This window comes from Astatotilapia calliptera, chromosome 3 (assembly GCF_900246225.1).
Source record: "Astatotilapia calliptera chromosome 3, fAstCal1.2, whole genome shotgun sequence".
NCBI classification, from domain to species: domain Eukaryota; kingdom Metazoa; phylum Chordata; class Actinopteri; order Cichliformes; family Cichlidae; genus Astatotilapia; species Astatotilapia calliptera.
This window is the reverse complement of record NC_039304.1, coordinates 19,755,940-19,783,754: the sequence shown is the minus strand read 5'-3', so window position 1 is coordinate 19,783,754 and position 27,815 is coordinate 19,755,940. Positions and strand designations below refer to the sequence as shown.

The following is a 27,815-nucleotide window of genomic DNA, read 5'->3' as shown; positions in this document are numbered from 1 at the left end:
CTTGGGACCCTCCTTAGACCTGGGTAGCTGCGGGGTTGTGTAGGCAGGAAAACATACACTGTGGACACAAGTGTTTACTGGTGTTGGCCAGAGGGGCCGATGGCACGATATGGCAGCCTCGCTTCTGTCAGTCTGCCCCAGGGCAGCTGTGGCTACAACTGTAGCTGCCTCCACCAGTGTGTGAATGTGAGAGTGAATGAATAGTGGCATTGTAAAGCGCTTTGGGTGCCTTGAAAAGCGCTATATAAATCCAATCCATTATTATTATTATTATTAAGTGGGTGTGCCCACACAGGGCTGACAGCTAGTGATGGCCCGCTTGAAGCTGAAGCTCAGGTGCGTGTGTCAAAAAAATCAACACACTGCTTCAGAAGCACTGTGTTGAAGCTTGATTCGTTTGGCCAGAGTCACGTGATCAGTGACGTCCGAAGCTTCATTTAGAACCTAACTGCTTCGGTGTCTGATTCAATGGTTTATAAGCAGGTGAATCATTCGCGGGATTTGTGGAGTGTTTTGATGGTGACAGATAGCGAACCACTGATCATTCTACTGAGAGATTTGGAGCCAGCGAGGAATAGAGGAGGTTCTGTTGTGTGGGAGAATTTTGAGTTGATTTTTGTCAATCGGGTGGGTTTTCCAGCTTTGTGTTCTGGCTTTTTGCTTTTGTTTTGTGCGTGTTTATTATATCTGAAAACGGGAAAAAGGTAAAATGTCAAACATCTGCTTCCATAATATAAATATCATTAAATAACTTTAGAAAAACTTCCACTTGATTCTTTACATGTAATGTTGTAAAAATATATATTTTATTGTTTAATTAATCTGAAAATGTTAGTCTGCCAAATGTGCAGCAATTGAATTTATTTATTCTCTTTAGCTGATAGTTTGTGGGGCCCAGGTAGACTGTATGTAACACCCGTCCCACGTTCTATTGAGAGGGGCCCTGGGTTCCTGTTGTTACTTTCCTATTGATACTCCCTTTTTAATGCTTATGGTATTAAATATGTAATAAAACTACACTACATGGAAATAAATCACACACAAGCAGGTCAATTATAAAGTTAACTCCACTTTAGTGAATGCTGAATTAACAACACAAAGAAAATAAGTAAAATCAATAAAGTTTGTTAAACAATGATAAGGTATCTACCTCAACAGAAACAAAATAATCAAATAATATTGTGGGCCCACACGCACTCTCACCAAACACACACACACACCTCAAGTGCTACAGTCTTTCTGCTAGCAAACCCCTCGTTGCAGGCCTGAGTCGTGGCTCGGGTGCGTTGGGACCTAAAACAATATGGTCGCTTCACTTGTTGCCAAGCAGTACAAATAAAAAGCACGTGCAAACAACAGTACTCACACCTCCAGGCAGTTCAAGGGGATAGCGGGGAAACTGGGTCACGGCTACCAGCAGGCCGCGGCAGCAGCACTCACAGTCGTCCTTTCCACGTGCTCCCACGTGAACACATAACTTCAGCACACCAGCAGAAGGGACCTCTCTGACACACCAGCAAGACGTCCGTCTCCTCCTACTGAATCACACAACTCCACTAAATGCCAGTTCACATGTGATAACATTCAATCTTAGCATTAGCTTAATAAATAAAAACAGAGCAGAACAAGAGCTTAGCGAATATGCTAGGCTATGCTAGCAGCTATGTTAGCAGTTGTGCTAGCGGCTGTGTTAGCGCTAATCCATTTTACACAATAACATTGGATACAAGTGTCAGACAAAATCCACATTTACCTCACAGAAGGGTACAACAGTTCTCGACTCCAGTTAACTATCCGTCAACCCGAAAATGCGTCTGTCGCCCTTCTAAGAACTCTGCGTTCACTCGACACTGTTCAGCTCTCGTCTCTCTCGCTTCCTGCAGAGTGCACACGGCTCCCCACTTACTCCCACCCCTCTACCTGAGACTACTTCAGGGTTCACTGGAGCTGTAGTACATATCAATACCATATCAAAAATAATGACATAAACCTCAAAATACAAATAAAAAGGTTGTGCATTTAACTGACACACATCACATACTCTGCAGGTATACATTCTTGAACACATTAAACATTTGCAATTAACTATCAATATTAATGAACAAATTGAAATAATGAGCTACTTATATAGCCAGGGCTACACGTATAACTGCATCTCTACCAGTTCCTCTGCACTCCAGCCTCCTCTGTGCCATGTGAAGGGATTTTCCTTAAGGCAGGAGAAATGAAAAGGAGCAGGTTCGGCCATCGCACACTAGAACAAATTCTCTTTTTAAATAAAAATGGAAAAGGGTTACCTTAAATGCATCATGTTTTTAATTTACAAGTTCATAAGCATTTTCCTTTTCCATTTCTCAATCAATTCTACCCCCAGGTCAAAAATATCCATCCATCCATCCATCCATTTTCATCCTTTTTTTCCGAGGCCGGGTCGCGGGGGCAGCAGCCTAAGCAAAGAGGCCCAGACCTCCCTCTCCCCAGCCACCTCCTCCAGCTTATCCGGGGGAATACCAAGGCGTTCCCAGGCCAGCCGAGAGATATAATCTCTCCAGCGTGTCCTGGGTCTGCCCCGAGGCCTCCTCCCGGTGGGACATGCCTCGAACACCTCACCCAGGAGGCGCCCAGGGGGCATCCTTGTCAGATGCCCGAACCACCTCAGCTGGTTCCTTTCGATGTGGAGCAGCAGCTGCTCTACTCTGAGCCCCTCCCGGATGGCCGAACTTCTCACCCTATCTCTAAGGGAGAGGCCAGCCACCCTTCAGAGGAAGCTCATTTCTGCCGCTTGTATCCGCGATCTCGTTCTTTCGGTCACTACCCACAGCTCGTGGCCATAGGTGAGGGTAGGGACGTAGATCGACCGGTAAATTGAGAGCTTCGCTTTTACACTCAGCTCCCTCTTCACCACGACGGACCGGTGCAGCGTCCGCATTACTGCAGCTGCAGCCCCAATCCGTCTGTCGATCTCCGGCTCCCTTCTCCCATCACTCGCGAACAAGACCCCGAGATACTTGAACTCCTCCACTTGGGGCAGGAACTCATCCCCGACCCGGAGTGGGCACTCCACCCTTTTCCGGCTGAGAACCATGGCCTCAGATTTGGAGGTGCTGATCCTCATTCCCGCTGCTTCACACTCGGCTGCGAACCGCTCCAGTGCGAGCTGGAGGCCCTCACCCGATGAAGCCAACAGAACCACATCATCCGCAAAAATCAGAGATGAGATTCTGAGGCCACCAAAGCGAAAGCCCTCCGCCACTTGGCTGCGCCTAGAAATCCTGTCCATAAAAATTATGAACAGAACCGGAGACAAAGGGCAGCCCTGGCGGAGCCCATCACCCACCGGGAACGAGTCCGACTTATTGCCGGCAATGCGAACCAAGCTCTTGCAACGGTTGTATAGGGATCGAATGGCCCATAGCAATGGGCCAGACACCCCATACTCCCGCAGCACCTCCCACAGGACACCCCGAGGGACACGGTCGAATGCCTTCTCCAAGTCCACAAAACACATGTAGACTGGTTGGGCAAACTCCCATGCACCCTCAAGTATCCTCGAGAGGATGAAGAGCTGGTCCAGTGTTCTGCGACCAGGACGAAAACCGCATTGTTCCTCCTGTATCCGAGGTTCGACTAGCGGACGAACTCTCCTTTCCAGCACCCTGGCATAGACTTTCCCAGGGAGGCTGAGGAGTGTGATCCCCCTGTAGTTGGAACACACCCTCCGGTCCCCCTTCTTAAAGATGGGGACCACCACCCCGGTCTGCCATTCCACAGGTACTGCCCCTGATCTCCACGCAACATTGCAAAGGCGTGTCAACCAGGACAGCCCTACAACGTCCAGAGCCTTCTGGAACTCGGGGCGGACCTCATCAACACCAGGGGCTCTGCCACCAAGGAGTTGTTTAACTGCCTCAGTGACCTCGCCCCCGGAAATCGGCGGGTCATTCCCCTCATCCCCAGACTCTGCTTCCTCCTCGGAAGACGTGTCAGTGGGATTAAGGAGGTCCTCGAAGTATTCCTTCCACCGCCTGACAATTTTCTCAGTCGACGTCAACAGCGCTCCGCCAGCACTATACACAGTGCAGGTAGAGCACCGCTTTCCCCTCCTGAGACGCCTGACGGTTTGCCAGAATCTCTTCGAGGCAGTCCGAAATTCTTTTTCCATGGCCTCTCCGAACTCCTCCCACACCCGAGTTTTTGCTTCAGCCACTGCCCGAGCCGCATTCCGCTTGGCCTGTCGATACCTGTCGGCTGCCTCCGGAGTCCCACAGGCTAACCAAGCCTGATAGGACTCCTTCTTCAGCCTGGTGGCTCCCTTCACCTCTAGTGACCACCATTTGGTTCGGGGATTACCACCACGGCAGGCACCAACCACCCTGCGGCCGCAGCTCAATGCAGCAGCTTCGGCAATGGAGACGCTGAACATGGTCCATTCGGACTCGATGTCCCCAGTCTCCCTCGGAATGCTGTTGAAGCTCTGCCGGAGGTGTGCGTTGAAGATCTCGCGGACTGGGGCCTCTGCTAGACGTTCCCAGCACACCCTCACTACGCGTTTAGGTGCACCAGGTCTGTCCAGTGTCCTACCCCGCCACCTGATCCAACTCACCACCAGGTGGTGATCAGTTGACAGCTCAGCCCCTCTCTTTACCCGAGTGTCCAGAACATATGGTCGCAGGTCTGGTGATACGATTACAAAATCGATCATCGACTTACGGCCTAGAGCATCCTGGTGCCATGTGCACTTATGGACACTCTTATGTTCGAAGGTCAAAAATATGTCTGGGAAAATTTCCCTAATATAATATTATTTATAAATACACCCGTCTAGCGATTAAATGCATACGTGCATGGAGGCAAGACCTCACAGCAGAAGCATACTCCATAATGTGTTGTACATTATTATATGTATATATTATATGTAACGTGGTATTTTTCAATTATTGTATTTACCAACATCAAGAAGTCACAAGCAAAGAAAGACCACACCATGGTGCATATTTAAACAAGGAGAGTTTACTGGTCACAACTATTTATTAAACAAATAAAACAGATTTTTTTAACCACCAAAAAATACACGTTCAAAGCAACACAACAGCGGCCCAATATCAGACAGAATTCCACTCTGTAGAGTGGGCAATCATTATGAAGCGGTTGGTTTTATTTTGTGGATTCAAGCTGCACTTCATATTTTTGGCCACCAGATATGACTTGATGCTTTGATTAGGTTTAATCTACTTGTGACCCGTGGTAGGTACCTATTTAAAATAGGACAGAGCCGTAGGCGCACAGTCAGTTTAAAAGAGTTTAATTTTTAATACAAAATAAAAGAAACAGTGTAACAGCGGCACCTAAAAACAATTAAAAACTTTACCTTATTAAAAAATGATAAAACTGTATGATTGCCCGTGAGACAGGACAAAAAGAAAGGCAAATCTTCAGTGCCGTCTTCCTATATGGAGTGCCAGGACTGCCATAATGAATTAATTAAATACACCATTAAATAATTAATTAAATGTGGCAATAATTAATTAAAATTGGAATAAATTAATTAAATAAATAGTTATGACACATGTAATTAATTAATTATTGACACATTTAATTAATTATTTATGTATTTCACATTTTAATTAATTATTGACACATTTAATTAATTATTGACACATTTAATTAATTATTTAATGATATATTTATTTATTTCATTTTGGCAGTCCTGACGCCTGGCTCTCATCATGAAATAATTTTATCTGTCAGCCTCACCCATCAAACTCAGGGGGCGGGGTTAACGCTGATCGAATCAAAACCATTGCTTTGGCCTGGTGGCCATTGTTTCTAGCACACAACAACCGGCATGTGGAAGCTAACAGAACTGAACTTTGAAAAACCCTGTTTGTGTGTCACCAAATACCGTTTTAATATTTTTTTAGCCGAGAATGTAGTGGTTTAATCTTCATGTGTCTGGTCGGTTTGTCAAGATACAGCCTCTTTGCAAAAGTGCTTCGATGATTTCGGAGATGTCTGTCCAGTCTCACGGCAAAGCGTGGGATAGACCCGCTCGCCTCGCAAGCAATCCCACCGACAAAGCGCAGGCCCCGGTACACAGCTGTAGTAACCCCCGCTGACTTCTTTTACTGAGGTTATATTTATCGGTGTTTTATTTCCTGATGTTCTTATGTGTCCTACGTGTTTCAGTCGCCAATTCTGAATTATAACTAACATTAAAAACATGTTTAAGGAGGAGAGAGAGCAAATAAATCTGTTTAACATCTGATCTTTGGGTTTTTGTTCAGTAATCAGTGTGACCTGTGTATAAACGCATAAAAGAGATAACGTTGGTGTTTCTGTCATGTAGTAATTGCTGGCTTTAACTGTACAAAGGTTGTTCGACACTATGAAACACATACAGACTTCATGATGTTCGGCTAATATTTTTATTGTGAATATTAATCATGCTGACCTCGCTCTGTACACCATGCAGCGAGGTCAGCATATCCACGATATCCACGATATCCTCAGCTCCATGAGTTAACACAAAGTTTCTCAACTGACTATCTAACTTCCAACTATTCCAGAGACGTGAAAATATACAGCATAAAGAAAAGTGTAAGAGACCCAGCAGCAGATTAGAATAATATTTATACATTTAATAAATCACCAAATGAATCCAAGAAACGAGCAAACCTGTTCCGACAATCTGAGTTTGTATTCCCTCAGCTGCAGACTCGCTGCTGTTTAAATGTTTGAAAAGGAAGATTAGATATAAAAAACGTCAAACATAGACTCAGTCTGCCTTCACATTTGATATGAGGCCAGCACGTATAGTGGCTGTGTCCTGTTTTAAGATCATACATGTAAAATTGTTGTCTGACCTCCGTCGATCCAGCCGCTCAGAGTCCGTGGTTACCATGGTTACTGCATAATCAGCTATAATGTTAACAGCTGGCACTGAGGAAACCTACAGGCAGCATGGGTGTTTATGTTTTTCATTGCAAAAGAACCGTCTGAATGGTTAACTGAAGTTAACTTGGATAAATTATAGTTAAGGGGTATCACAGATAACGCCCACGTGAGCTGTGTGACTGTTCACCACTGAAATCAGCAGGCTATTACTGAAATACATGTGCTATATCATAAACTATGATATAAATAGGGAGGTCCTATTAACATGTTTAGTTTTAAAGGACACCTTCCTGCCTTTAGTCTCCTTCATGAGCAGTATTAGTTTTGTTCTAACCTCCAGAAGTCTGCACAATGTGTTTCATAGTTTGTAACAAGCCTTTGACAGGTAAACATAACATGACCGAAAAAGCAAAAAAAAAAAAAAAAAAAAAAAAAAAAGAGAGAGAGAGTGTTGACATAAGAGAAAATGCTCTCAATTATGGAGACAGGCAAATGGTTCATTTATGTTTGATGTGTGTTTATTCCTCCCTAAATATCGTCGGTGAAGTTTGCCATGCACGTCAGATTTTCCTGCACATTTTTATACCTCTGCCAACAGACAGAGAAAAAAAATCACATTCTAACAGACAGCTGGTGCTTAGAATACAGTTGAATAACTATTAAAAAACAGATGATATTTAGCTGATAGTTCAGTCTAACACATGTGCCAGTGGTTCATTAAACGTCTGTGAAACTATGCAGTTATGAAACGTAACTTTAACCTCAGCCAAACCGATTTGCTCAGTTGTAAATAAAACAGCGAAGTAAACGTGACCCGACAGACAGAACCTGAGTGAATGAAGTCCAGCGTTTAACCACTGAGAGCTAAAACTCAGCTGAGGTTTCAAAGCTGTGTGCCGGTGATTGGACATCAGCCGCTGATGAAGTGCTCTGTAAGGAAACAAGCTCCAGCAGCTCTGCGCTCGGGGAAAACACTATATTTACTTATCTTGTGCAGAAAAATGCGCTGACATTGCTTTATATCGAGCACCGGCTGCCCAGTTAAACTGTGACTATCACCAGGTAACGTAGGCGTGTTTCTTGAATTAGCAGCAGGTGTTAAACAGCTGACAGATGAGGAGGAGGATGCATGCAGGTAAACTGAGGGTCTGTTGAGCTGATCGCTGGTTTCGTGAGAAAAATGTCAGCTCGTTCTTTATGTTACAGAAGCACAGAGACACAAGACCAGGCGGAAAGAGACGATCGTTTGGTGAAAATGAGAATCTGCGAATGCAACATGTGGAACACGGAGAGTGGAATATGTAAACAAACCGGTTAACGTAACCCCCTCGGTGCACTCTGCATGCTAACTGTTAGCAGAGCTAGTGAAATCTCTGAAAACATCTGAGCACTTTTGCAAACATGTTCTATGTTGACAACCTGACCAGACATACGTCGCGACATTCGCGGCTAAAACACTGTTAAGAGTGTAGCTGGTGACAGAAAAACGGGGTATTTTAAAACTACACCACCACCATTGCTGCCTGTGATTTGATCTGCATTCTGGGATACCTGGCTGCCCCAAGTCTACACAAGCAATCGATTATCTAGGATCGACCTGTTTTGACTTACTTTGCACGGCAACCAATCAAATGTTAGAGAAGCTGCATGGGCAGCGTTAACCCCGCCCCCTGAGTTTGATGGGTGAGGCTGACAGATAAAATTATTTCATGATGAGAGCCAGGCGCCAGGACTGCCAAAATGAAATAAATAAATATATCATTAAATAATTAATTAAATGTGTCAATAATTAATTAAATGTGTCAATAATTAATTAAAATGTGAAATACATAAATAATTAATTAAATGTGTCAATAATTAATTAATTACATGTGGCATAACTATTTATTTAATTAATTAATTCCAATTTTAATTAATTATTGCCACATTTAATTAATTATTTAATGGTGTATTTAATTAATTCATTATGGCAGTCCTGGCACTCCATATTCCTTCGGGCCCACCGCTGTGCATGCAAAAGCGGGGAGACAAAAAAGGATTTGTTTTCCCTGTAGCGCCTTCACCGTCTGCGACAATATATATATATATTTACATCTTTAAATTGTTCTGATTCAGTCATTTTTACTTTTATGTTCTTGTTCTAAACTGAACTGCAGCCAAACCAAAGGCTGAACTGAGAGCTGATAGGACAGCTGTTCCAGTAGGGGGCAGTGTGACCCTGACCTGCTCTGTGAGCCCATCATCATCATCTTTTGGATGGAAATACTACTGGTACAGAGATTGGAAATCTTATCAACCTGTGACAAATGGACAAATCAGTGTCTCAGAGGGAGGACTCTACAGCTGCAGAGGAGGAAGAGGAGAACCAGTTTACTACACAGAGTTGAGTGAGTCAGTTTGGATTGACACAACTGGTGAGTGTAAATGTAACTTCCTACAAAACACTACATCTCATAGTAACTGAACCTTTTGTCTTTCATGTGTTTTTATTGTACTTTCTTGAACAGTAACAGCCTCAATCAGGCCTGTTGTGACTCTGCATCCAAACTGGTCTGAGATATACAGAGGAGAGACGATCACTGTCAGATGTGAGATCCATGGAGGAGACACTGAGTGGGATTATGAGTGGGAAACAAACAGCATCAGAAAACCTCCAAATCAAAATGAATACAGGATTATTTCTGCTTCATCATTCAACAGTGAAAACTATCGCTGTAAGGGCAGAATGAAAAGTTCACAGCGTAAAACAACAGAGTGGAGTGATTCAGTCACACTGACAGTTTCTGACAGTAAGTCATATTTGCTTTAAGCTGTTTGAACACTTTGTAAAATGTGTTTCTGTTCATATAGACTGAGATTATTATTCTTTGTATAAACTGAGCTCACTGTTCAGAGACTGTACTACATGTTCACTGAGAGAAAATCTTTGTTGAACAGATGAACCCCGTCCTGTCCTCACTGTGTCTCCATCATGGCTGAGTCCTGGAGCCTCAGTAACTCTGAACTGTGAGGTTGAACATCCGTCTGCAGGATGGAGCTTCTACTGGTATAAAGCTGTTCCTGATCTATCAGAGAAATCCTCCAGTTATGAGCTGCTACCTGATGGCAGTGGGACTGCACAGGACTCCTACATCATTCATGGACAGACACACACAGCAGGATATGTGTGCAGAGTTGGAAGAGGAGACCCAGAGTATCACACTGATCACAGTCAACCAAAGTTTGTCTGGTCTGCAGGTCAGTTTGTTTCTCTCTGTCCTTTCAATGAGCTCATGTTAGCTCATCATTTTTATTCAACAACATTTAGACCATTAAAATCTCATCTCCATGACAACTATTGATGTCTGTGTACATACTGTTTGTACTGATTATTTTTACTTAGTGCACAGACAGGATTTACACAGTTAAGACTCTTTGTTTAGTGCTCAGGTAGGTGTTCAGATAAAAAAGTCAAATATAGTTAATAAAGAAACAAAGATGTCAGCAGGCAGGTTAACAGCTCTGACAAATACAAGAGAAACACTGACTACAGATGGACGCTAGAAGAAGACGTCACAAATAACAGCTGCTGTTATTGTTCATTTAAAATATACTTCAAAGGTTTTTAGTTTTGGTCCTGCTGCTGCAAAATATCTCACTGTAGAAGGAATCTGTGAAACAGACAATATCACAGAATTATGACAGAAACATTACAGCAAATGACTGAAGTGTGTTCAGAGTGATCTGTATCAGGTGGATGATGCTGAGAGTGATGACTCAAAGCTCATGATGTCACATGACCTGTACCAAGCTCTACATGAGCTGCCAGCAGATAAAGCATGTGGGTTAGATCATCTTAAACATGTCAGTATTCGGCTCCTTTGTTTTCCATTGATTTGACTGTCTGTGTGATTCAGGGCTTGTTGTCAGACTCAGTGTTGTCTCACCAAACAAACACTTTATCATATTGAACTATTAAATTTGATTTTCAAAACAAAAGCTTCAAACAAACAAATATTTTCACTGTGATCTTTTGAATCCTAACATCTGTGAGCTTTGTCTCTTCACTGCATGTTGTTTCCAGATGTTCATTCAGCAGCGTCTCTCACAGTGAGTCCTGACAGAGTGCAACACTTCACCTCTGACTCTGTCTCACTGACCTGTGAGGGAAACTTCACTGAGTGGAGAGTGATGACTGTTCCACAGAGTGATCCTTTATATTATTATAACTGTGAGAGAATGACTGGATCCACATGTAACATCCACACATCAAAGTCAGATACTGGAGTGTACTGGTGTGAGTCTGGATCGGGAGAGTTCAGCAGTGCAGTCAACATCACTGTACAGAGTATGTTATTATACATTTACTTCTTGGATCTGAATGATTTAGACGTCACATGAACATTTGTCTCAGCTTTGCTGTATGTGAAGTAATTCTATGTGGCAAAACAAAAAAAATTCTGACAATTTTAGACAGAAAAGCATCAAAATATTCTAATTTGTTGGTCTCATTTCATTCTATTTTTTCATAATTACGTTTGTAAAAATTTGCAGACAGTAATTTTATATGATCTGTGTCAGAATAAAACTCTACAAAGCTCAACATCTCGGTCATCAGATTAAATGAACTTTTATTGTCTCCATTCAGAAAAATTCAGGCAAACACGTGATGCAAAATAAGACAAACATACAAATGTTTACAATTTCAAGTATAACCATTAAATTATGTCACTGTTAATAATTTGACTCCTGCAGGGAGGATGAAGGGAGCATCCCAACTATATTTCCAGTCCTCTTAATCAAATTTTGAATTTGGGATCTGAGCTTGACAGAAAGTTTGCCAAAACATGTAGTGATATCACAAATAGCAGATTCAACAATCTCCACATAAAATAGTAACATGATGCAATTATACACTCCATGGACCCTCGGCCTTCTAACAAAAATGCAAGTGCTGCCAACACGAAGTGTTGATGGTCCACATGATGAACCTACTGTAACTGAACATCTAAGCACTGAAATGTTGTCACTTGTTCAAACGTCTCTCCAGTCATTAAAACCAGGCTCTCAGAAAATCTCTCTGAAGTCAGCTCTGCATGTAGATCATGAGACACGACTCACAGCTTTTTCTCAAAGTGCGCACCAGCTGATGTGACTGAAACAATTGTGTGTGATTGTGTCACAGATGATGGTAACGGTCCTATCCTGGTGAGTCCTGTTCATCCTGTGACTGAGGGAGCTTCTGTTAGTCTGAGCTGCAGTTTGAGAACACAAAAAATACCTTCCAATGTGTTTTTCTATCACAATGACAAACTTATTCAAAATGATACCCGAGTAGAGCTGAAGATCTCTGCAGTGTCAAAGTCTGATGAAGGTTTCTACAAGTGTCAGTACTCAGGAAGAGAGTCAGCACAGAGCTGGATGTCAGTTAAAGGTGAGCAGGATCAAAACATTTGATGGATTTTTATAAATGATTTTTAGCAAAAAGTTGTTTTCATATTTTCTCTTTTGTATTTAAACCACTAAAAATCTCAACAACTCTGTCATCAAAGTGTTATTCGTAAAGATAATCATGTAAAAAAGTGCAGTGGTGTCAAAGATCATGCTGTGTGTCAGATCTCCTCAGTGCAGATCTATTCTGCCCCACCTCTCCTCTTGCAGCTGTGCTGAAACCACACCTCGCTACTAGAGCAGTCACATATAAACATGAATATCATCATCTAATTTAGTCAGATGCTTGTTAAACATGTGCATTTCAGATTGTGGAGTGGAAACCTTTTCGGCTTTGCAGCAAATGGAATTTGAAATACTTTAAATGTTTGGTTGTTTTTTTCTTTACAGATTTGTTCAGTTTTTAAAAGCTAAAAATCGGTAGCGCATCAACATACTGTAATAAACATGTTCTCATCCTCTCTAAAGTGAACAAGCCATACCTTAACTCATCATCATCATCATCATCATCACAGTCCCGGTTAAAACTTCCACCATCACACTTTCTAAAGAGAACTCAGTCTCATATTTTTCTTCATTGTAATGAGGTTTGGTTGAGTGAAGTTTTTGTGTTCACATGTGACCTTTCTGGGTGGAGCACATTTACTGAGGAGACGTATGGCACTACTGTGACTACATTAATGTAGCATTTGTTGTGCTTCATTCACGTTACGTAAACAATAACCGAGACCTTAAGAGATTAACTTTTTATTTTGCAAATAGCAATTCAAAACAAGTACTATAGAAATTATTTGGTAAAAATAGGACATATACAGTAGATTTTAAATACAAGATCAGATCTTCATCATAAAAAGCATTTCTGTAATCCATCCTTGTTATTATGTCTCAGCTTTTTCTAACAGTGTGCACCAGCTGATGTGACTGAAACAATTGTGTGTGGTTGTTTCACAGATGGTGATGTTCCTATCCTGGTGAGTCCTGTTCATCCTGTGACTGAGGGAGCTTCTGTTAATCTGAGCTGCAGTTTGAGAACACAAAAAATACTTTCCAATGTGTTTTTCTATCACAATGACAAACTTATTCAAAATGATCCCCGAGGGGAGCTGAAGATCTCTGCAGTGTCAAAGTCTGATGAAGGTTTCTACAAGTGTCAGTACTCAGGAAGAGAGTCAGCACAGAGCTGGATGTCAGTTAAAGGTGAGCAGGATCAAAGCATTTGATGGATTTTAATGGATTTCATGCTTGAGAAGGAACATTAGATTGTCTGTTTAAAGGCTTGAAGTCACCTGGATCTATTTTGTCAGAACTTTTTGTAATATTTTGTAATATCTGTATATTGTCAGGTTTAATATTGTTGTGATTCAGGACTCAAGTGCAGGAAGTAATGAGTGAAAGTTTCTTCATCAAACAAAGGTTCATTCATTTAACGCAACATTTTGCAAGCTTCGACTTGGTCAACAAGAACAAAACATAAATGAACCTAAACTTAAAGAGCGAGTCCTACAAAAACATCTTAACTGAGGTGAGAGAGACAGGCCAGAGGAGCGGACATAACAGCGTGAGGGCGGCAGATCTGTGGGAGAGGAGAGAGCAGTTAGGGCAGGAAATCTGAGGGAATGTGACAAGACAGAGAGTGTTCATAAAGTGGCTGCACTACATAGAATAAATAAATACATAGAAAATGCAATAGTGTTCCCTTAAAAGCAAATACTGTCAACAGAGTGAGCTGCCTTAGCAGAGATTTGTGCTCTCAGAGTGTTTGTTTTATACTTTATTAATAATTAATTATTGTTTGTTGTTACAGTAACTGTGTCAGGAGCTGACAGCTCTTCATCTCCTGTGTGGTTGATGGTTGGACTGGTTTGTGGAGTCTCTCTCATTATTATTCTCCTGCTCTTGTTGTGTCGCTGCAGACAGTCCAAGTGTAAGAGCCTCTTCTTTTCATGCTGTATTAGAGAGTTTATTTACTACATGCACTTTAATTATTCACACATATACATGTATTCTGATCTCATGACACTAAATATCAGTGGAACAATTTATACATGACAAACATGTGTAATAACATTTGTCTCTTTCACAGATTCCTGCTTCACCAGGTTGGTAAAATACTTTTTATTATTATTTTAAACAAACATCAGTTACTTTTGAGTTTATTGTGTTTATTTCCTGTTTTAGGTCGATCCAGTCTGAGAGTCACAGTCCGGGCTCCTCCACAAATCATGGAGTCAACCAGAATGAAACTCATGAGTACGGCTATGTTCAATACGGTCAGCATTTTACCGATCTTTATTATCATCATTATTAATATTGACTTTTAAATCAGTCTTCATTAACAGGAACAGTTTTGAGGGTTAATTTTGTGCTCAGCAGCTTTTCAAAGAACGTTCGTCAAAATCCAGTGGAACAAACATCCAAACAGCCAGCTGACACATGAACATAAAATGAGAAATAAACAGGATTTTACAACCTGATTGTGTCTTTAAGTCGACTGAAAGAATCCACAATGTTGTTGTTTAATATCATAACAACACAAACAGTAACAACTTTATGGGTTCATGGTCCGAAAATATCATGAACAGAAATATTTAATCTCTTTTTTATGTTTTTATTAAAATGATTAATGTGACCCTGGTTCGTCTTTTTTTAGGTACTAATCACATCTACGAATCAGTTTCTCATGTCGAAGACAACAGAAATGGTGCAGTATATGTGTTGAAAAGCACAGAGCAGTTACAGATGAAACTTGTTTTTGATTTAATGAAACTAATTCCATGTGACATGTTTACAATCCTGTAACTAAAATATGAACATTTCAGGATTAGATGAACATCAAGATGTCACATACGCTCTTATTAAATTTAAAACCTTTGGAAAGAAGAGTGAGTACATAAAACACATGCAGTTTAAAAATAATAACTGTAAATATAATGTAAAAATACAAAAAATAAAGATTAAAAAAAATTATTTTCTTGTGTCAAATAACCTGATCATCTTCACAGGGAAGCATCATGAACCAGAGCAGAGTGCTGTTTACTCTGAGGTGAAGACAGGAGCTGCAGGTACAGACACAACAGTCTCATTCAGTGTTTGTACTGAAATGTGTCATTTCATTATGTTGCAGGTTACCGTATTATAGGTCAACATGGAGTTTAGTTATTCCCTTACCAAGCTTAGCTGCTACATATCAGCAGAGTTAATTTGCAGTCATTTAGGTTTTGGTGGGTTAGTCATTAAGTCAGGTGTATTTGTTTAACATGATACTGTGTTGTTGTTGTCATTCAAAGCACTCAAACACAGACACACTGGAGAAGTTGAACAGATTTATTGAGTGATTCAGAAACACAGCAGGTCAGAATGTTTGCAAAGAACGAAGAAAACTCAAAACAAACTTCTTCCACAGTTTGAGTTCAGTCTCTTCCTCAGATCACAGGTTAATGTCACCAACAGGTTTGTTGGGTTGCCTTTCATTAAAGTGTCTTGATGCATGCTCAATCATCCAGGCAAGTGAAGCCCAAAAAGTCACCAGGACGCTACAACACAGAGTAAACACCATCCCCACAGACACAGCGTCCAGGGAAGCAGAAAAACATTACATCAAGAAGGCCCTGAGTAAATGTGGTTATCCCAGCTAGACATTTGTCAAAGCTGGGAAGGCACCTAAAGAAAGCTCCAGCTGATCCAGGAGAGAAGGACAAGCGCTGCCTAAGTGAAAACCTGTAGTGATCCCATTTGTGTCAGGAGTATCGGAACAGCTGAGACGCATTTTCTCTAAACACTGCGTCTCTGTGGCTTTTAAACCCCAAAACACGCTGCGCCAAAAATTGGTATGTCCAGATGAACAGAATCAACTTTTTGGGGCTTTCATTAAAGTCTTTAATCAGGGAGGCAAAAAAGTCAGCTTTTCAGCTGGATTTACTGAATCACAGCATCCACTGATTCTGAACCAGAGCACTGATCACAAAACCAAACACAAACAAATAAAGCATATAATCTGAGTGCGGTGCACCACTAGAAGCACAGCAGAGCTTGAGCACAGCTGTTTAAGCTGGTTGTTTGATACAGGAAAGTATCGGATGTGCCAATAGCATGGAAAGTGTGTGTGGAATAAATGTAGGGCATATAAATATGAGTAAGTGATGAAAGTAGGGGATGATGCAACATCTGAAGAAAGCACAGTGGAGTTCACAGTCAAAAGTTTCAGTTGTCCAATCACTGTGAATTTATGAACTGAAATGATCATTTTTGTCCTTCACAAGACTTGGAAGACTTTGTACTGTGTTACTGCTTCCTCATTTGGACTTTCAGGCACAGGATGGAGAGAAGTGCAACACTGACCGGGGCATTACCCCTCTCCTCACTTCCACACTATATCTGAAATCAGTGATAGCACTGAGTAGATTAGTTACATTAGGATAACAGTCAGGTGATTGAATTACATGATTATTACTAGTTGATTAAGATTTTTGTTTTGCCCCTGCTAATTTCTTTAAATAAAATATCCTGTGTTCAAAAGTCTAAATTGTTAACTTTTTGTGTAACAGTAAAGGCAACTTTAACTGTAAATACATCTCATACATAGTTCTTACATGCTGCTCTTAGCACTTAAAGTAGTCTGTTCTTTTCTTGGCAGCTAAAGTAAAAATCTAGTGAAACTACAAAGAGCGTGAATCATTAAGGGGAGCGTAGCATTAATGCTGTTAATGGCTGTGGCTGACAAATCAGGGTTGATCTGCAGAGTTTAAATCCACCTCTACTTCCAACAGCTCTGTGTCATATATCTGCTGATCAAATGCATCCTGAGCTCTGACTTCTCTTTTAGAGGACAGTCTCATGTATGCTGAGGTCAAACACCCCAAAAAAGGAAAAGCCAAGAAGAAAGCAGGTAAACAAAGTCTGCCATCACCTCCAGTGAATGTTGTTCAACATGTTTATCTGGTCTTAAAATCTTATTTCCACTCACAGGAAAATCAAGTCCTGCAGCTGATGCAGCAGTTTATTCTGAAGTCACGTTAGGAAGCTTTCCTGGTAATTATGCTGCCATGCAGGACGAGTTATTCTTCAAGTTATTAAATGGTGAACATCCTGAAACTTGGACATTTGTGTTCTTTGTGTGTTTGTCTTACAGGTCAGTGAGGAGAGCTGCAGCAGCAAAGCCAAAAAGAAGCATTTAATGAATTCACTGTTGCTCCTCTGCTGCCCAAATATCAGACACGCTCACTTTTTAGTGTTTATTAAGATGATATTGAATAATAATATGATATAGATTTGGTACTATCTTTTAGCATAAAGCACACAGAGGTGTGTCCTTGTTTCAGATCCATGCTCTTCATATTCACCTTTTATTCATTGTTGAGCTTTAATATCAAACTTTGAATGTATCCTGTTCCAACAGCAGTGAGAAAAAGTCTCTGATTTTTAGTAGCTGATAGCAGCAACTTAAAGTCAGCAGAGTTACATCAGGAAGTGCTGCTATGGACACAAACAAATACTTTTACTGTCTGAGTTTAAAGATCTGCATCACGTAAAAATGAATTATTTGGTATAAAAACATGAAAAAGCTGTTTTTCTTCCTTTTCTTTTTGCAGTATAAACATATTCTTTATGGTGACGAAGTGTGTGAATACCGCAGTGTGTGACGTCTCTTGGTGCAGCAAATTACATTTTCTGTTGAAAGTAAAAAAACCTGAAAACAGTCGGAGTCAGAGCTGAAAATGTGTGTTTTCAGTGTTTTGTTTCCTGCCTGAACGCAGAGGTGGTGTTCAGTGAGATATTTTGTTGATTTTACAGCGCAGTGTGCCGCTCTCTTTTTGCTGATAGGAGTGAATGGAGCTCACTCACCAGTCTCGCTCTCTCGCTTTCTCTCATCATTAAAATAAGATATTTATATATCTGTATAATGTTTATTTGGTTACACTTTGGACTGCAATGTTTAAGTGGTTGGAGAGTCTACATTAGTTTTCACAAGCCACAGCAAAAATAATAACAACACAGAGGGTATCACTTCCTTTTAAATATGTGCGTGTAATTAATTGAAGCAGTAGCATCATAAGCATTAATTCAGTGATTACAAGGCCCAGCCCAAAAGACTCTGGTTGGGAATACCTGCGCCTGGCAATACCTAAAAGCAGCAGGTACGCCACCTGCAGAAACTGGGTTGCTAAAACCTCGTTAAGTCGTGGTCACGTGATCTGGGTGTTTTGGACCAGGCTTCGGAGCAGTGTGTTGAAACATCTGCGCTAAGCAAGTTCAGCACAGTGTTGAAATGTCTGAACTTCTCATCCCTAGTAATATCGCTGGAATAATAATAGATAAATGTGGGAAGGGTTATCCGATAGTGGTCTTATCTCACACTGAAGTTTCACAAAAACAAGGGGAGCTCGTGGCTATGATGAAGAAAGTCCACTCAACACTCAACAAGCACAAAAAAAGGGATGGGAAGAAACTCCTCACACTGAGGTGAGTGATTATTGCTACTGTCACCAAATACAATACAAAACACAACTGCTGCCCGCAGCTATATGATCAGCACCATATGAACAGAGGTGCTAAGTTAGCGGAGCGCATCGGTCACACCCACATGTGCGTGCACACATTTGAGTTAAAATCTGTTTCTAAGACAGTTTTATGGGGCGATCGTGGCTCAAGAGTTGGGAGTTTGCCTTGTAATCAGAAGGTTGCCGGTTCGAGCCCCGGCTTGGACAGTCTCGGTCGTTGTGTCCTTGGGCAAGACACTTCACCCGTTGCCTACTGGTGGTGGTCAGAGGGCCCGGTGGTGCCAGTGTCCGGCAGCCTTGCCGCTATCAGTGCGCCCCAGGGTGCTGTGGCTACAATGTAGCCTGCCATCACCAGTGTGTGAATGGGTGGATGACTGAATGTGTAAAGTGCTTTGGGGTCCTTAGGGACTAGTAAGACGCTATACAAATACAGGCCATTTACCATTTACATGTGCGCGCAAACATTTGAGTTAAAATCGGTTTCTAAGGCTGTTTTAGCACAGTGACGTCAAAGTTTAAGATAAATTTGAGAACTCAGGTTGAAGCAGGATTCATCCAGAAGGATTCACCCACTTTGTATTCTGTAACCTGCGCGCTACATGTACAGAAAAACATAAATCATTATTTAAAACAATTAGATCCTTCTCTCACCCTCCCTCATTGGCTGGGCTCGTTTCTGAGCTGTTAATCTGGCAGGTAATTATTGAAATGAAATGACTGCATCTTTTTAAATTAGCGCACCGTTAGCACAACTTTCCAATTTCAGTTTTACAAATGCATCATCATGCTAATTTGGCCCACAGCTTTAAGTACAAAACTGACACTTTGCCTCTTTGGTGAATGTGGAAAACAGAAAGAGCTGCTTTGCACCCACTGTTAGTTAATCAGGAGATATCATGATGATAGTTTGATCATTCATTTATAACTTTTTATTGCATGAAATATGAAATGTTACTCTTTACCTGGTGTGTAAACACATCATGGGAACCCCCAGATTAGAACTAGACCTACTGCAGTGTGAGGGATTCAGGGTCCCCTAATCGAGTCCTTATTATAAACTTCCTCAAAAAGGAACATTTTAAGCCTAATCTTCAGTTTTGGCCACATTTCATTGACTCATTTTATTAGTGACTGGTCTGCTATATTATTCATCTTCAAACTGAGCATCAGGAATAAAGGTGATTGAATGTAACATGGTTGTTGGTGTCAGACAGGCTGGTCTGAGTTATTTGAAAATCTGCTGGGATTTTCCACACAACCATCTCTAGGGTTTGCAGAGAAGAGATCGGAAAGGAGAAAATCCCCAGTGAGTGGCAGTTATCTGGATTAAAATGCCTTGTTGATATCAGGATTCTCCAAATACAAAAACACTCCCTCCACAGCTTTTACAGAACTATTTATAAAAAGTCTCTGAGTTCTCCAGCTCCACTTCTCAAGATTAGGGGACATAAAGCAGAAAACAGGTAAGTAATTTTTACACACAGAAAGGCAGTCTTGACTTACAAGCCATGGTTACACTGACTGTTTGTCTTACAATGACACTGCATCAACTGAAGCTCTGTAGCCCAGAGGTGGAAACTCTCCTGACAGTCCCAATACTTTCACAAAGATCAGAACACCAGAAAACACACACACACACACACACACACACACACACACACACACACACACACAGAGATAGTGGCGGGAGAGCTTGGCGAAGAGAATAAGGCAGAAATGGCAGGTCAGACCGATGAGAACAGAGGGACCATGACAGGACTAAACACTAATCTGAGTCAAAGAGGGGAATGAAAAATCATGAGAGTCCCGGTTTACTATTGTGCCGGCCAGACTTTGAAGGAAAATGAAGTGACAGAATTTCAGTCCTGTTTGGGGTGAAACATGGGAGAATCTTGTCACTGTCAAAGGCAACCCCACACTATAAATACACACACAGAGGGATGGCAAACAGGAGGGAGGCACAGCTGATCCTAGTTAGCATGACGAGACAAGAGACACAGACCTTCAAAGTAAAACTGGAAACCTGCAGACTGAACTTACCGACACAAATTCAGGGACACGAAACAGAGCACAGAGAGAGCACACGGACAGGGATAACTAGGCACAAAAAACAACGGAGGCACATGAAGAAAACCTAAGAACTGGAAACCCTGAGAACGAAACGTAAACACTAATAGAGATAACCATGAAGAAATCAAACATCAAATCAGAACAAAACTCAAAACGCTGGGTCCGGACCAAGCACCACGACAGCCCCCAGCTCTTTGTAATCTTCATGTTGATGATTTGTTGAAGTTGAAAGTCTGTAAAACTGTCTGCATGACTGGCAGGACTCTTGTGAACCACAATGTGTGCACAGATGGTCTTGTGGTCTTTAGTCTTCATAAAACGCTGGTCTCCAGCAGCACCTTCACACATGTTCAGCTTGGGGTGGGGAACATCATATAACACATAATAAAAACTTTGACTTTTTTTTATTCTTTGTTTTTTGTTTATTTCAAATAAAGTGGCTATTTGCATGCACAGAAAGGTTTTTGAAAGAGAAAATTATCAGATTCATGAAGCTAAACTTAATGAATTGTGTGTAAGTGATTAGTATTTATTCAGCATTTGTAAACTAGGTTTAACTAGGTGGTCAAATTGCTTCTTATTTGTGTGTGGATTGAAGCACACAAGTGTGAGTCCTCAGCCATGATAGCTTGTGAAACATCTTTTGACATCTGGTTGAATTCAGTTGTGTAAATCCACAAAGAGCAGCAGGTCAGCCTCTACGCAAAGAAAATCTACTGGAGCCCACATTCAAAATAGAAAAATGTGAGTAGGGATAGGACTCAAGTAGTTTAATTTAGTGCCGTCAGCATTAACGTCGTTAACGCAAACCGACCTGCATTAACGCGTCAAAATTGGCAAATCCCTGTTAACGAATTAATGCAGAGTAGTCCGTGTGAGGGTTTACTCGGCGTTAATGCGTGATTGCAGTTTTAACAATTAACTCATCTGGAGCGCCACAGACTAACTCAAAGTTTTGTCCGAAGTTTGTCCATTCTGCGCTCCAGCCGACTTGAGTGCGTTAAAAATTTTATCGTGTTAATTGTGATGACCGCATTAACGCATACAGCACTAATTTCATTATAATAAAATTGGAATTGTTTGTCTGTTTGCCCAACAATTCCTCTTATCATGCCTCATGGCAGAGGATGAAAATAGTAGCACAGTCTAGAGCGTGGATATGGACATTACTTTTATTTTTATTGCATAAAAGGACAAGAGCATGATGGTAAAGCGCAAACTGTCATGCTTCCAGAACAGAAAATACTGTATAATGCTGGTAACACAACTTTGGCTCTGTCAAAGCATCTGCACACAGACAGCATGCTAATGCTAACCTAGCCGAGAACCAAGAGTGATATTAAAGTTGAGTGAATGCTGACCCCAGGACCCGAACTTCAAAAGGTAACAAACAGAGGAGCAGTCAGACTGCAGCGTCTGTTTCTACCTGTTCATGTTTCTACAGAGAATCACCATCAAGATCGCTTCTCTCTGTGCTGGTTTTCATCTTTGCTTCCTGCTGTCGAGTTTCTGTTCATTCCTGAATAAGAGAAAGATCACATTTGTGTCCTCATTAGGACAGGGATTTGTGTTGGTGTGTGGGACTGTAACCTCAGGTTTGTATTGTTAAATGGAGATTATTAGCTTGTGTATTTCAAGTCATATTATGTAGTAACATGTTGCATTACTTTTTAATCCAATAACTTTTTATTAATATTTTTAAATCTCCTGAGAATTAACCTTCACACCATGTTCAAACCTTTTTATTCAGCTATTTTTGTGATAAATATATTTTATTTACTTTTTAAGTCACAAGTAGACCTTATTTTTGACATTATAAACAAGTTATTTTAAGTTTAGTTTACTTTTCATCAAAAGCTGGTCCTCACAGAGACTACAAACATCATCTCTGCTTGCCTTACCGTACAAGTCACAGGACGCCCCCGATACTATATCTATGTCATATTATTATTTAATGTCATCTTAGCAAAAGTGAAAAAAAAACTGAGTGTGTCTGATATTTGGGCTAGGGCTGGGTATCGTCATTGATTTCTAGAATCGATTCAATTCCGATTCACAAGGTCCCGAATCGATTCGATCCACGATTCGATTCAATTTAAATCTGGGAAATTTTGACAGTCAGAAATATGATTCAAATCAGTACATTTACATATTTTTGTATCTATAAAAAGGAAGCTGACACTCGCAAGACTTTATCCAAGCTGTGAGCATCACAGCAGATGCCTTTGTGTCAAAGTAGCTGAAGATAAAACACAGAAAAACATGTAGGTGATTTTCCTGGCCTGGGATTTTATAAAAATATTCTGCAGTACATCAAAAACGAAAGAAAACCATTAATTAATGAACATTACCTCTGACGTTACAGCGGTTTTATTAGAGACACGGCTAAGCATTTTGCATTTTGAATAATTTTAAAAAGTTTAAATTTGTTCAGTATTGAACAGCAGAAATGAGGTTTTCTTTTCGGAAGAATGTAAAAGGGAAAAAAACAGCGGCCGACAGCGCTGTAAGCAACAGTAGACTTGTGCGTAACAAGCAAGCGAATAATGAAGAAAGTGAAAGATAGAGAGAGAGAAAGAGAGAGGGGGAGGGAGAGAGAGAGAGCTGCGCATCGCAATGGAAGCAAAACAGTAAAAGAGTGAATTCATGACGATGTTTATGTGAAGCGTTTGGATCTTCTTTTGCTGCTGGTTCGGTCAATATTGTTTGGAGAGAGATCAAACTAACAGCTTTAGAATCAGCGCATAAAGGGCGTGAACACAAAGCGCGGACCCGGATCAGTGAGCTGTCGGCTTTCAGCCCCGACTGTGAGAAAGGCGACATCTAACTGATCCTGATCCGCGGGTCGCGCTGTGTGTTTAAGTCTATGTGCAGAATCCCTGTACCTGCTCTCATTTACTGTCTTAACTGTTTGGTGGTTCTTGAAATTTTGTGAGATGTCACCAGAGATTCTGGCATTTCGGACAAAATAAATTTATATTAAAAAATCGATTCAGGATTTTAATGAATCGATTTTACGTTATCCAAGCCAGAATCGATTTTAATCGATGAATCGATGATAAAAACCCACCCCTAATTTGGGCAGCAGAGGAGCAACAGTGGATTCATAAAATGCTTCTTTTTGGCTTTGCTGCTGCAGCTCTCCTCACTGACCTGTAAGACAAACACACAAAGAACACAAATGTCCAAGTTTCAGGATGTTCGCCATTTAATAACTTGAAGAATAACTCGTCCTGCATGGCAGCATAATTACCAGGAAAGCTTCCTAACGTGACTTCAGAATAAACTGCTGCATCAGCTGCAGGACTTGATTTTCCTGTGAGTGGAAATAAGATTTTAAGACCAGATAAACATGTTGAACAACATTCACTGGAGGTGATGGCAGAATTTGCTTACCTGCTTTCTTCTTGGCTTTTTCTTTTTTTGGGTGTTTGACCTCAGCATACATCAGACTGTCCTCTAAAAGAGAAGTCAGAGCTCAGGATACATTTTATCAGCAGATATATGACACAGAGCTGTTGGACACATGTGGACTTAAAATCCTGATATTGAAATAAAAATCAACTGTTAGCAGTGTTAACCATTCCTCGTGTAGAATATTTAGCTGATTTAGAGTTTAGAAATGTGTTATTGTAGAATATAGAACTATTGTAGAGACACTGTGTGTAGAGTAATAAAGGCCTCTTTGTGTTCTGAACTTAGGAATGGATTGTAGGAGGCTTCTCCCCCACTGAGTGGAAATTCCCCAGAGGAAGCTTTAGGGTGGGGGTTGCAACATTTATGATACTTGTAACGGTGGTCTAGAAGGGAGAGGGGTTTTATGACCTCTAGGGAGTCACCTACACCCACAGTGTTTTAGTTGTCACGCACACACATCCACACGCACAGTCACTCATGTGCACACACATACACACAGGTATGCGCACACACTCACTCACGAGCACTCACACAGACACAGAGTTTCCAGCACACCGTGGGGGTTTTATGATAGGGTCTATCCTATAAAAACTTTGTTTCACAGACAAAGGGGGAAGATTTTTGCAGAGGGACACCGGCCTCATCTTCCCTTCTAGAAGTGCATGCTTAAATGAAGAAGAGTAAAGATAAATGAAGATGAATAAAGATGAATAAAAGTTTTGTGAAAATGACTACTGAGTCCGGTGCCATCTCTGGATGCTCGAGGAATAAAAAGAACCAGGGTAAAACTGATTTCGCGACACTCGCCGTCAGTCCCATGACCGTGGTCGGGAGACGCGAGGGGAGATGCTTCCTCCAGGGCCGAAGTTTGTCCTCCTTCGGGGCTAACTCCCTTCACTTTTGTGGAGTAGTGAGGCAGACCGAGGCACCGGAGAGTACTGAAGAGATGAAAATTCAAATTCAAATTTTTATTTGTCACGTACACAGTCATACACAGTACGATATGCAGTGAAATGCTTGGACAACTGCTCGTGACCTAAAGAAAAAAAAAAAAAAAAAAGATAGGAAATAAATATGAAAAATTAAAGTGTAAATTTAACTAGGAAGGAATAAAATATAAAAAAATTAAGGTTAAAAATGAAATAACTGTACAACACAAATTAGAATGAAGGGTAAATTTAACTGGGAAAGAATAAGATAAAATATATAAATTACAGTTGAAAATAAAATAACTGTACAACAAAATACACAATACACAGTATAGAACTATATAAGAATGTATGAAGAAATATAAATAAATAAATATATATATACACACACACACAATAACAGCAGCTGTACAAGTATTAACTGGAAATGAAGACTATAGTGACCAGTGTTGTGCAATCCACATTATGTCTTGTGCAGTGCAAATATGCTTAAAGTGATTTAAGTGATAACAATGTCCAGAAAGTCCAGTGTGTGTGTGTAAGAACCATATGTGTGGGTCAGTACTGTGTGGTGGTGTGATTGAGAGACCGTATCGCCTGCGGGAAGAAGCTCCTCCTCAGTCTCTCTGTGTTGGTCTTCAGGGAGCGGAATCGCTTTCCTGACCTCAGCAGAGAGAACAGTCCGTTGTTGGGATGGCTGAGGTCCTTCACGATCTTCCTGGCCTTGGTCCAGCACCGCCTGCTGTAGATTGAGTGCAGGTCAGGGAGCTCGGAGCGGATGGTGCGCTCAGCTGACCGCACAACCCTCTGTAGAGCTCGTCTGTCCTGCATGGTGCTGTTCCCGAACCAGGTTAAGATGTTTCCCGTCAGGATGCTCTCTATGGTGCACGAGTAAAAGTTCCTGAGCACCTTGTAGGGCAGTTGGAAGTCTCTCAAGTGTCTGAGGTGGTAGAGACGCTGACGGGCCTTTTTCACCACGGTGTTGATGTGACAGGACCATGACAGGTCCTGCGTGATGTGAACTCCGAGGTATTTGAAGCTGTCCACTCTCTCCACTGGACACTCGTTGATGACGGGGGTCTGGTAGTTCCTCTCCTGCTTAGTGCTGAAGTCCACTATCAGCTCCTTTGTCTTACTGACGTTTAGAAGGAGGTTGTTCCTCTGGCACCAGTTCTCCAGATTCCTAATCTCCTTCAGGAAGGCCGTCTCGTTGTTATCAGAGATCAGGCCCACCACGACGGTGTCGTCAGCAAACTTGATAATGGTGGTGGAGCTGGTAGTGGCCACGCAGTCATATGTGTACAGAGAGTACAGCAGGGGGCTCAGAACACACCCCTGGGGGGCTCCAGTGCTGAGAGTGGTGGAGGCTGAGACATGTCCGCCCATCCTTACTGCCTGTGGTCTGCCAGTTAGGAAGTTGGAGATCCACTGACACATAGATGAGCTGAGTCCCAGATGCTCCAGCTTGGTGGTGAGTGTGGAGGGAATTATGGTGTTAAATGCAGAGCTGTAGTCTATGAAGAGCATTTTAACATAATTCCCCCTTCTAGTGTCCAAGTGAGTGAGTGATGTGTGGAGGAGATGAGAGATGGCATCGTCTGTGGAACGATTTGAATGGTAAGCAAACTGTAGTGGGTCCAGTGTGTCTGGTAGTGAAGAAATGATGAAGTCTCTGACCAGGCGTTCAAAGCACTTCATCACTACTGAGGTGAGGGCTACAGGGCGATAGTCATTGAGAGAAGCAGGGTGGGGTTTCTTCGGGACAGGAACAATGATGGACTCTTTGAAGCATGTGGGGATGACCGACTGAGATAAAGAGATGTTGAATATCTCAGTGAACACAGGAGCTAGCTGGTATGCGCAGTCTCTGAGGATACGACCTGGGATGCCGTCTGGTCCTGCTGCTTTCCTGGTGTTCACTCTCTTGAAGGCTCTCCTTACTTCATGCTCGGAGATGACGAGCACGTTTCCGGTGCTGGCAGTATCTTCCTGTCTGCAGCCGTTAGCGCCGCTAGCACTAGCATTGTTGGAGTCCTTAGCTGCAGCCTCGAAGCGAGCATAGAAAGTGTTCAGCTCGTCTGCCAGAGTCACGGCCGCGTTCGTCGATGAGGCTTTAATAACAGTACTGCACACTTCGAAAACACACTGCATAGGCTGTAGCCTGTTAGAACGCTGCTCCCGGTCGCCCACTCTACCCATGACACACTCTCTCTTTTCCCTCTTTCGCTCACCGCGTTTCCTTCACGCGCATGCTCACACACACATCACATACACTCCTTACTGCACCCAGTCACACACAAGACGGCAATTCCTGCAACAGCAGCAACACTTCAGCTTGTGTCTTATTTGTGTGTGAGAGGTGGATGGAGACTAATAAACTCTGGCTGTCTGAACTCAGATGCATCTGATACTCATTGCACTCACTGCTGTGTTGAAATCCAGCTCTCCCAGGTACTCATTGCCAGACTGTTGAACTACTCAGTTGGTAACATCACTAAGACCACATGACTTGTGATGTTTATATACTCACCTGCTAAACTAAGCAGCCTTACCTACCAGGTCTGTCTTCTTTGTCTGA

General features: G+C 41.7%; 1 protein-coding gene and 3 long non-coding RNA genes across 4 annotated transcripts in view; 3 read left to right on the top strand and 1 right to left on the bottom strand.

The window, feature by feature from the left end:
• The window catches only part of LOC113018834 (obscurin-like), a 159,194-nt gene that overhangs the window by 78,607 nt on the left and 52,772 nt on the right, over positions 1 to 27,815 (top strand). The window lies entirely within an intron of this gene.
• LOC113018854 (uncharacterized) lies at positions 1,057 to 2,033 on the bottom strand. The gene is made up of 2 exons (XR_003271867.1): positions 1,754 to 2,033; positions 1,057 to 1,538 (listed from the first exon to the last, which is right to left on the bottom strand). It is a non-coding gene; the product is annotated as an uncharacterized LOC113018854 (long non-coding RNA).
• On the top strand, positions 12,076 to 14,570 carry LOC113018852 (uncharacterized). The gene is made up of 4 exons (XR_003271865.1): positions 12,076 to 12,307; positions 14,129 to 14,248; positions 14,408 to 14,423; positions 14,503 to 14,570. It is a non-coding gene; the product is annotated as an uncharacterized LOC113018852 (long non-coding RNA).
• Positions 17,177 to 17,477, top strand: LOC113018864 (uncharacterized). Its single transcript, XR_003271878.1, has 3 exons — positions 17,177 to 17,209; positions 17,290 to 17,352; positions 17,453 to 17,477. It is a non-coding gene; the product is annotated as an uncharacterized LOC113018864 (long non-coding RNA).